Source organism: Acomys russatus, chromosome 2, assembly GCF_903995435.1.
Source record: "Acomys russatus chromosome 2, mAcoRus1.1, whole genome shotgun sequence".
Taxonomy (NCBI): Eukaryota; Metazoa; Chordata; class Mammalia; order Rodentia; family Muridae; genus Acomys; species Acomys russatus.
Genome location: NC_067138.1, coordinates 31228265 through 31239333, shown reverse-complemented (window position 1 = coordinate 31239333; position 11069 = coordinate 31228265). Strand labels below are relative to the sequence as shown.

Here is an 11069-nt window from a genome sequence, read left to right as displayed (position 1 = left end):
CTTGCCAGCACATGGGTACACGTTAAATGATGATTCAAATAGCAAAACAACAGCCAAACCACACAACAGTAGGAAACTCTGATCTTGGACTGTTCCTACCACAACAGCAAAACAGCACAAACCCAGTGACTCAGACAACAGAAGCTTATCTTCACAGAGTTCCAGAGGCTAGAATGTGAGATGAAATCTGCAGCAGGTTATTGCTTCTGAGAGCTGACCTTGGACTGTAAGTGGCCGTTTTCTTCCTGCCTCTTTGCATGGTCTTTCCTTGGTGTGTGCTCTTATCACGCCATCTTAGAAGAAGACCATAGGTTGACGGGCATAGGGTAAAAGTGAGTGACCTCATTTTATTAACTAGTTCTCTATAGGCCCATATTCAAACCCAGTCACATTTTGTGATGCTCTGATTTGGAGCCTCAAAGTAGGAATCTTCAGAGGACACAGCTCAGCCGCTTACGTCCCCTTCCTCCCCGCACTGTTGTTCTGCAGTGGCAGGAAAGGTCCAGGAGGAAGCTGGGAGAGCCTGAGGGGTGGAGCGTGGGGTACATCACAGTGTCTGTCTGCTCACTGAATAGAGAAGAACTTATAGAAGGAAGAAAAACAGAAAGCGACTATAAAAACTAAAATAAAACAGAACAAGAGACACTTTCTGATAATGAGGAAGATTAAAAATAAAATCAAATACATATAAAAAGTGAAATAAAAGTAAGTGTTTGTTTTAAAAAGCATGGTAAAGTGTCAAATACTGTTAAATGTGGAGAAAAAAAAGGAGATATGAGGGAGGAAAAGAAAGAAGAAACAGTGACAAATCAAAATATTGCACAGTAATGAAAAAACGTGTAAACAAAGTCAGATGAATGTATGGAGAGGAGTAATAATAACAGCAACAAAACCTTGTTTAAATGAAGTGAGGTTAAAAATTCCAATAAAAGCTTGAAAGGGGAAGAGATCCCAAGAGGAAAGAAGTTGAGGCACTGGCCAGTTTATTCCTTGTCCTTGAAATCTGAAAATTACCAGTTATATGCCCAGAGGCTGGGGAGGGCGAGTTGAACGCGTGGACTTTGTCCTTCCGGCCCCTTTTCAGCGGGGAATACTGCAGGTTCTGGTTTTCTTTGTCTTGTCTCTCCCTGCACACAGAGGCAGCTTCAACCCCACCATCTTTTTTTAAAGGAGTGCATTATTTCAGGAAAGGATGCATTTCAGAACCATAACACCCATTTCCAAAAGCACGTTTCTCAAACTCTCGGCTCGCTACTCTTTGAACTACGCCCTCCAGGAATATTCAACGAAGTACATGAGGTAAAATTCAGGCTTCGGTAAACTTACGGCCCCTTGTGGAATCACATGTGGACACTGCCCGTTTAAACAGTTACTTTGCATTGAAAATACTTTAGTATCTTGATAAAACATTGAAAAGACGTACTTGATGCATATACTATGTCTGTGAATTCGCTAGCATACATTTGATGTTTTATTACCTCTTTTTACTCTCCTTTCTAAACGTTAGACCCACATGCACATTTGTCTGCTAACATACAGGAAGAGATTAAGACCAGGGTCTGCATTTGAAGGAGAGCATGCAGGGGTTTTTTGTTTTTGTTTTTGTTTTTGTTTTGTTTTTGTTTTTTTCCCTAAGATTGGGTGACCCTACTTGTACATTCAAACCTATTAACTTCTCTATAAATTTTGTGGTTTCATTTTTCCTTGGAGTTAAATAATATTCCACTTCACATATCTGGCAGCTTTTCATTATCCATTCATCTATTGATAGGCAAGTTAAGCCATTTCCTTGCTATAGTGGATTAAGCAGTAGTAGTCATGAGAGCGCAGGTGTCTTTGGGGTAGGCCATGAGATTATATTAGCCAGAGTTCCCTAAAGAACAGAGCTGATGTGATGGCTATATACTGAAAAGGACTGTACTGTGCTGGCGCACAGGATGTGGTCTGGGTAGTCCAACAGTGGCTGCTCACAGTGAAAAGGCTGAGAATCTGGAGTTGTTCATTCTACAAGGCTGGCTGCTCAGCAGCCTGGAAGATTCCTAGGGAGCTTCAGTCTACTGTAGAGTCCTGAAGACGTTATCTTTAATACCAACCTCAGCAACGGGATGGATGAACTTGCCAGACAGAGTGAGGGCAAGAAGGCAAAAAGCAAAGCATCTTTGACATTTGCAAAAATCTCTCCTTCTCTGTTTGTCACTTCCTATAGTGTCGCTGAAAATCTAGACTAATTCAACTAACTATACTAAGAAAGCATACTCATGTAACGATTAGTATATAGCTGCTTAGTCTACCTAATTCATAAATTCTGCTTTGTCATAGGTATTGTTATATAGGAAAAACGACATCAATTATAGTATGTAGTACTATTCATGGTATTTCCAAGTGTCCACTGAGCACCTTGGAATACATAATCTATAAGGGGGATATAGTGGATGTAAACATGTTTTTGTTTTGATCCCATGTGTGGGATGGGTATTGGATGTAAACATGTTTTTGTTTTCATCCCAAGTATGGGATGGGGAGCAGATTTATGAGAGAGCAGGTCGATGTTTGTCTACTTAGAAGTTGAACTGGGCAGCTGCAGCAGCAGCGGGAGCTGCAGCGACAGCAATAGCACAGAGACAGTGACATCAGTGGCTGCTGTGGCGCCAGCAACATCAGCGGTGCTTACTAAGTTGGTTGCTTCCCATCAAAATGAGATGACGTTGTTTTATGAGGCATTCTGATGATTTCATTACATGCTTGCAATTATTTTTCACAGGTAATTATTCACCTTCAGAATTTATTTTAACAGATGTATTTGTATAAATCTGTGTGGTTCTATTAATACTAGCTACATCTGCAAGAAGAAGAAGAAGAAGAAGAAGAAGAAGAAGAAGAAGAAGAAGAAGAAGAAGAAGAAGAAGAAGAAGAAGAAGTTGAACCACCTTGTGGAGGTCTTGGTTTTTGTCAGATAGATAACACCCTAGGACAGACTCTGAGAGGATAACAGGAGGCTGGGACTTTTTGGGTCTTGGTATTGTTTTGCTGTTCATCGCCCCACTTTGAGACACTCATAGAGAGAACCTCTCCAGCAAGGGCTTCATGGCTCCAGGTTCCAGCTGCTGTTCTAGGTTCCAGCAGTAACTTTGGTGGAATTGCTGGTCTGCTAAAAATCCTGCTGACTATGCCAGAAGAATCACTCCCAGGAACTGAATTCAAAAAGGTCTATTTGTCCTATTCCCATAAACCTCCTTTCTCTCCTATCTAGGGTAGGTGGGTTAGAAGGGAGGCCTAAGCATTAAAGAACCCCAGATAAAGTAGGCTTGGAAAAGGTGAAGCCTACAGGGGACCTCAGAGTCAGCACAGAACCAAGTTCCCAGACACCAAGTTCTCAGCACAAAGGAGATGTATTACCCCTGAGGGACAAGCAAGGAGGGTTAGGCCAATGTCGAGAGGTGGAGACAGCTCTCCAGAGTGCCACATCCAGTGAGGGGTGAGCCACAGTCCCTGGTGGCTACTCCAAACAGAAACATCCCCGTGTTCCAGCCACGGACATCAACACTGGCCCCTGCTGCAGTATAGCCATGGACAGAGACATGGCCCTCAACTGCAGCTTGGGCTGGGACTTCACCGTGGCCCCAAGTGGCAGGGCTGGCCACTTACAACAGGGTATTACTCTCCATTCTCGGGTCTCCAGCTCCATCTCTGTTCATAATACTCAAGCTGTTCCACTTTTCGTTCTCTCCCATCTGTCCAGCACATGCTTGGGCATTATGGTTGCTCCTGCGGCAAGCTGGCCACCAGACTGCCAGGCCCCTAGGTGACAACCTCTGACTGTGCTGCATGTCATGGAGGCAAGCTGGTGTCTATGGTCCGCCTGTGCCATGCTGGGTTGGGGACGGAGGGGAGGGGGCAGTTCAGTGGGTGGCATGACAGTCTGAAGGTATCTCTGTCTTCTGCCTCCCTGGCTGCACTGCATGCTTGTAAGCCAGGCTCTGTGTATCTATGACTCACCTGTGCTCTGGGGCAGAGGACAGGTCTGGGGCATCTTTCCTGCCTGCATCTCATTGCGTGGTGGAATGTCTCTCCTTCTCCTCTTGCACTGCATTGCCTGGATTTGGTTTTATTTGATTTCTATGTATCCTAACCTTAAACAGCTTTGGCCAAGAAGTCAGGCATCAAGCCAAGATGAACAAAGGACGGGCATCTGCTCTGCCCCTGACTGATATAAGAACAATGCCACCAACAAGGTGTGTCTTTGACCATTGCCTAAAGTCCACCCAGATGAATTAGGAATCCAGCCGGATCAAAATAAATATGCACCCCTATTCTGCATCAGCCATTGAGTGACTATGAAAACCCATCTTAGGAGCAAAATAAAGTTAATTACACAGTTACACAATGCCCAGTGTCTCAAACTTAGCTCTACTGAAACAAAAAGTAAAAAGCCTGACAACAACAAAAATCCGAGAAGTGCCTGTGCCTCCCACTTCTAATCACAGCACTCAGTTTGGTTTGGTTTTGGTTGTTTTTTTGTTTGTTTGTTTGTTTTGCTTTTTTGCTTTGTTTTGTTTTGTTTTTTGTTTGTTTGGTTTGGTTTGTTGTTGTTGTTGTTTGGTTTTTGGGTTTTCGAAACAAGGTTTCTCTATGTAGTCCTGGCTGTCCTGGACTCACTTTGTAGACCAGGCTGGTCTCGAACTCACAGTGATCAGTCTGCCTCTGCTTCCCTAGTGCTGGGATTAAAGACGTGTGCCACCACACCAGAAGCAGGTGGATCTGTGAGTTAGAGGCCAGTCTAGCCTACAGAGTGAGTTCTAGGACACCCGGGGATATGCAGAGAACCTCGTCTCAAAACAAAACAAAAGAAAACAAAACAACAACAAAAGAAGCTGGAATGTTACGATCATTAAAAAACAAAAACCACCCTCACTCTTGAGCTTTGTATGAGTTAGCATTCTCTGCAGCTAGCCTAAAAGAAGACAAAAAAAAATTTTTTTAAGACCTAGGGGCAATAAATCCACTCAGCCAATTTCTGCTGCATGTCTACTCTGTTCTATACTCTGTCTGAAACTCAGTGGTAACAATACCCCCACTGCTGTAAGCCCTCAGTGCGCTAGAGATGGGCAAGCAGATTCCATAGCTACAGCAAGCTCAGGGCTCTCATTTTCTCTCCTAAGGGCCACTCTCCTTCCTCTCTCCTGCTTTTACTAGAGGGAAGCCCAGAGGTTTCTGTAGCCGGTACTACTTGCCTACTGCAAATAGAACTGTGGTCTTCTTCCACTAAACTGACACATCACCCAACCTGTGTTTGTTGCCTTGTTCTGTGCCAGCACCATCCACTCAACAGGCCCAAGGAGACATTCTATGTCTCCATCCTTGTGCCCATGAGGCTTTTTGTTTTGTTTTCATGTATATCTGTGTGGATGAATGTATACATATGTGCATATATATGTGTGTACATGTACAGATATATATGTATATATGTATACACATGTACATATATAACTCTCTTTTCCAGTTTACTATCCAAATTAATATTAATTTGTAGAAATGACAGAGAGCCTGCCCAGAGAACCAATATCATTGAAAATTTTTTTCTAAAGAATTTATTTATTCTCAGAGGAAGGATATCAGGCTACCAAGAAGAGACCTGATACCCAATGAGCATATACAGGGGAGGAGGTCCCCCTCAGTCACAGACATAGGGGAGGGGAGTGAGGGGAAAACGGGAGGGAGGGAGGAATGGGAGGATGCAAGGGATGGGATAACAATTCATATGTAATATGAATAAATTAATAAAATATATTTTTTAAAAAGAATTTATTTATTACACTTTTCAAGAGAAGGGGGCATGCCCTGCCACACAGGATTCACAGGAGAAGCTCCAGTTTGGGTAAAGAAACACAGAAGAGCTGAGGCCCAAGCCTTCCCTAGGACATCTTCAGCAAGACAGCATACCCACATCAATGCTGACTAAACTGGAATGAGTCCATTAAACTCTAGGGTGCAAGGGCTGTCCTCGGTTGCCTGGAACCTGGCTTGGTTTCATTAATGGCATGGTGAATACTGCTGCAGCATGTATGAGTTACATAAAGAAGCAGGTGGGACCCGGCTGTAGGTCAGCCAGTTTCCATACTAATGGCAGGCTCACAAATGATTCCAGGCTCCAAGCAAGCAGTCCACCACCCTGAAATACCCCAGCTGGGGGAAGGAGGCAGTCTCTCCCCAGATTTCTAAAGCCCCTGAGAGATTTCAAAACATCTTAGGACACAGTAAACTTAAAAATCCTAATAAATACAATGTTCCCTCCATACAGCAAAGATCAGAGATGGCCCTTCCACTCCACTGCCTCCCATATCCTGCATTAAACTAGTAAGAAAGCCTCCCTCCTCTGCCTACAGACCAGCACCTCAAGTTCCTTTATCTTCCTCTGCTGGAGATACCTTTTCCTTCCTTCCTAGCTGAAGATATTCAATTTCTTTTAAACTCCAACTGCAAGTACTTGTCAAATTGAAATTTCAACTTCTGAGCTTCCACCATCCTTTGCTAGTCTCTGTTGCAGCACCTATGTTGACTGTATTTATGTGTGTGCGCGCACGTGTGTGTGTGTGTGTGTGTGTGTGTGTGTGTGTGTGTGTGTGCCCTACTTCTCTATAAATTCTTTGAAGACAGCCACTATTTTATTATTCCCTATTTCCAGTGTCTGGCCGGGATCTACACTGATTGTGGTGAAGAATTAAATAGTTTGTTCAGCACATGACAAAAGCTGACTCTCAGAGTCTGAGAGTTGCCCAGCTTGACTCTGGTGCCCAGCCATCAGCCTGCTGGGTCAATATAATGAGGGATAAGCAGTCCTCAAAAGTGAAATCGCATTACCCAAGAAACCACCAGCATCCTTGATGTTCCTATCCTAATCCAAGGGTAACTCTAGCCTTCGGCAAGTGTTGCAGCTCAGTATTTACTGAAGCCTGTCATTCCAAGCCATGGTCTCTGAGTCCAAGGGAATAGACCCTTCAAACAGGGAAGTGTCCCGACGCTAACTCAGTTACTACTTATAAACACTAAGTGTGCTACAGGACTGGGTGGATGGGTGAGCAAAGTAATGGCCAAGGCCAACAGCATCCACAAGCTCTAACCACCACTATGGCAGAATACCAGACAGCAATGGAGAACTGTAGCAGCCCTTTCAGGCCAGTGGTCTGTGTTCAGTTCCTAGTGTGGATGGAAGCAGTGGCCCAATTAGCCAGTACTTAGATGCTATACCTCAGAAGATCAGCACGGAACATGGTCATCTTCTCTAAAAATGTATGAGACATTTTCCATGCTAGGTAGACAGGGGAGAATAAATAATAAAGTAAATTTCTATTGTCTACATGACAATTGTGAGTCCAAGAGCTGTTGTTACTCGCTGACATGGCTGTGACCACACAATGGTCTAGAGCTGGCAGTTGGAAACTATATGGATAAAATTCCTTAGTAATTTATATTCTATACTCGATAATAAGTAAGTAAAACAACAACAACAACAAAAATCCCCTTTATCTTAAACTTGAGAGCTTATTTGTGCTTATTTTAGGCATCCCTTCATTCTAGACAGAAGTTCTGCTTTTTTTTTTTTTTTTTTTTTTTGGTCTAGGATTGATTTTGGGTAGACCCAGGTTTGTTAGTGACTGCTTTCTCTAGCAACTCTTACTTTCTCATGTCAATCTGCACACTTCTTTCTTCTTCTGATAAGAACATTTTCTCTCATAGCAAATGACCTTATATTGATTACATGAAAAAGTCTCTTCTATTAAAGCAATACACTCACAAATCAGAGTTCTATAACAATTAAAAAAAAAAAAAAAACCCTAACCAGTCAGGCTGGAGAGATGGTGCAGAGGTTAAGAGTGTTTTCTGCATTCTATGGGTGCAGTTTGATACCCAGCACAATAGACTAAAACTCAAGCTTGTTCAAGGCACTTTCTTCTGGCCGCTGTGGGTACCTACATGTATATGTGCATACACACACACAAACACTCTCTTTCTCTCTCTCTCTCTCTCTCTCTCTCTCTCTCTCTCTCTCTCTCTCTCTCTCTCTCTCTGTCTCTCTCTGTGACACACACACACACACACACACACATATACACACAGGCATGCACATACATATTTAAAAATCTGACCAGTTGTGTGGATAACAAAGACTGGTTTTAGAACTGTGATTTTCTTTAATTATATATGTTTTTATTGATTTAGTTGTTTATTTAACTTACACTCCAATTGCAGCTCCCTCTCATTCCCCCTCTCCTCCCAGTCTCTCCCTGAGTCCTCTCCTCCCTCTCTCTCTCCTCCCCCTCCCCCTCCTTCCCTCCTCCTTAGAAAAGGGGAGGCCTCTATTGAGGCTATGCAAGGCAGCCCAGTTATGGGAAAGGGATCCAAAGGCAGGCAATATAGTCAGAGATAGCCTCTGCTCCTGCTTTAGGAAGCCCACCTGAAGACCCAGCTGCACAACGGATACACATGTGCAGAGAGCCTAGGGCATCCCATGCGTGCTCTCTGGTTGGCGTTTCAGGACTGTGAGAGGTTTTTTGTTTTTGTTTTTGTTTTTGTTTTTGTTTTTTAATTTCTTCCTGAAATGGTAAACATGTCAGAATGCGGAGGCTTTTCTCCATCCGTTTGCCTGAAGCTTCTAGATCATAAAACTTCCTTGTGGATTTGAGCGCTCAGCACTTCTCAAACTTCTGAAGCTCTCTTGAATCCATTATATTTAAAACTGACTGAGAACTTTTTTTAAAACTTTGTGTCAGTTCTTTGTGAGTTTCACAACATGCATCCCAATCCCACTCGTCTCCCTCTACACACATACCTGCCCTCCACCCTTGCATCCTCCCCCGCAACAGAGTGGAAAAAAAAATCTCATTGTGGAAGCTGTAGTATGGTACAGTGTGTCCCACAGGACACCCTTTTCTCCATATTTCTCTACTTGCAAAGGTTCACTGCAATGATTCACTGGTCTGTATGAGGCCTCTGGCTTCTGCTGCTCTGTCAGTACTGAAACCTCACTGGGGCTCCTCTCAGATCCTGTCATTGCCCTGTGTCATGGAGATCCTGTAGTTTTGAATCTGTAGGACTGGCCCCTTTATGCACTCCAGCAGTACATTGATGGGTTAGATGTTGGGGTGGGCCAACTCAAAGCCCTGGATCTGGGCCTGACAGGTTTCCGAACTGGCCAGCTCTGATGGCCTTGGGGCCAGCTCACCAGCAACCGCCTCCCTCCAAACAAGGCCTGCTCTACCTTGCTGCCCAGGCGAGGCACAGGGCCTGCTCTCCTGAGGATTGCAGATGGTGAAGGACATGGCTAATTCTCTCACTCTCTTGACTCTCGGGCCACCTCTCTCACCGGTCATAGGAGTTGAGGGATAAGAGAAGGGAGAAGGGCATCTCTCCCTCATCTGAGCCATCACAAGCATCCTTCGTGCTGTTGGGACCAGCTCATCTACAACCCTCACACCCAGGTCCAACTCTACTGTGCTACCCAGGTGATGTTCTGGATCCCAATCTCCTGAGTGCTGCTTCTGTTGAGGGGCAGGACCAGCTCTCCTGCTCTCATGGCCCCATCAGGGCCTGCTCTCCTGTCTGCTATAGGTGGCAAAGGGTGAGGATGGGGCATATCTCTACCTAGGCCAAGCCATCGCTCAACAGACAAGTTGTGGGGCCAGCTCTCCCGTATTCACACCCTGGGGTTGGCTTCCACATGCCCTTACCACAAAGATCAACTCTGCTCTGCTGCCCAGGCATGGTGCAGAAAGGGACCATTCTCCTGCATGCTGCAAGGGGTAAGGAGTAGGACCAGCTCTCCTTCTTTCATGACCTCGGGGCCAAGTCTCCTGCCTGCCACAGGTAGTGAGGGGTAAGCAGAGAGGAGAGTATCTCTCCTTCATCTATGGGAAATGAGTGGTAGGGTCAGCTCTCCCACACACCCATCTTGGAGGCCAGCTCACCTGCAACTCCTGCAATTTGCAAGGCCCAATATCCAGAATCCTGCAGCTAGCTAGGGGTAGGGTCAGCTCTTCTGCTCCCATGCCCCCAGGGCCAGCTCCCCCACAATGCCCAGGTAATAGGTGGGGGTAGTTCTGCATAGCACGCAGACATCAGCATGACTGTGGGCAGCATCCCAGACCAGGGATGTCCACCTGGCCTCCGGTGGAAACAGACCCCTGCTTCTGCAGGGCTACTGACCCAGATGTAGCCTCCGGTGCTAACACAAGCTGGGACCATGGTCCAGTTCTGCTTTTCTTCATTGTGTTCATATCATTCTGTTTCTCTTTTGCTTCTATTCCTCTACCACTTACTTGCTCCTCTTAGTGGTACCTGGAGTCTCTGAGTGTCTGGGGTCAGGTAGTCTCAGGAATGCTATGCCCCACACATGCTTTATGGCACCAGGCAGGGGTTAGCTCAGGCATGGTCTTCCCTGCCTTCTTGGTGCCAGTCTGATGGTCGTCCCAGGCTAGCTCCCTGTCCAAGCCCCATGGCATTGGTCTGGTGGTTATCTCAGGCTCACTCCTTGCCCTGCCCACTGGAATGGCCCCACAAGACGGCCATCTGTCTGAGGCTCACTCCCACTTGGGGCCAATGGTTCCAGATGGGGTTCTTCTAGTGTCCTGTTTGCTCTGCATCCTGGGAGCCCATCAGGGCCTTTGGGGCACTGGACTGGTGGTCGCCTCAGGCTCATTTTTTTTTTAATGGAAAGTTAGACTTCTAATCATTCAGATGTCCATATCAGAACACTGAGTGAAGACATAGCGTCTCTGTCATTTACTGATGCACATGTGACACAGCAGCCACACCTGCAAGGCTTCTAGGGGCAGGTGACCAAGAGCTTTTTAAAGTGTGTAACATCTGTTGACACTTATGTGAGAAACAGTGAGAATTTAAAAATGGTATCTGTAAATGGCATTGGTTAAAATAAATATTTGTATTAATGTATCTAGACGTGTGTATACATATACATATATATGTAACAACAACTAAATGAAAGAGGCCATGAATTTGAAAGAAAGCAAGGAGTACATGGGATGTTTTGGAGAAAGGAAAAGCAAGGGTAAATG

General features: G+C 45.0%; 1 pseudogene; it reads right to left on the bottom strand.

Annotated features, from left to right (window-relative positions):
• Positions 1-10707: 10707 nt before the first annotated feature.
• Positions 10708-10830, bottom strand: LOC127207841 (uncharacterized; annotated as a pseudogene).
• Between the last annotated feature and the right edge of the window lie 239 nt (positions 10831-11069).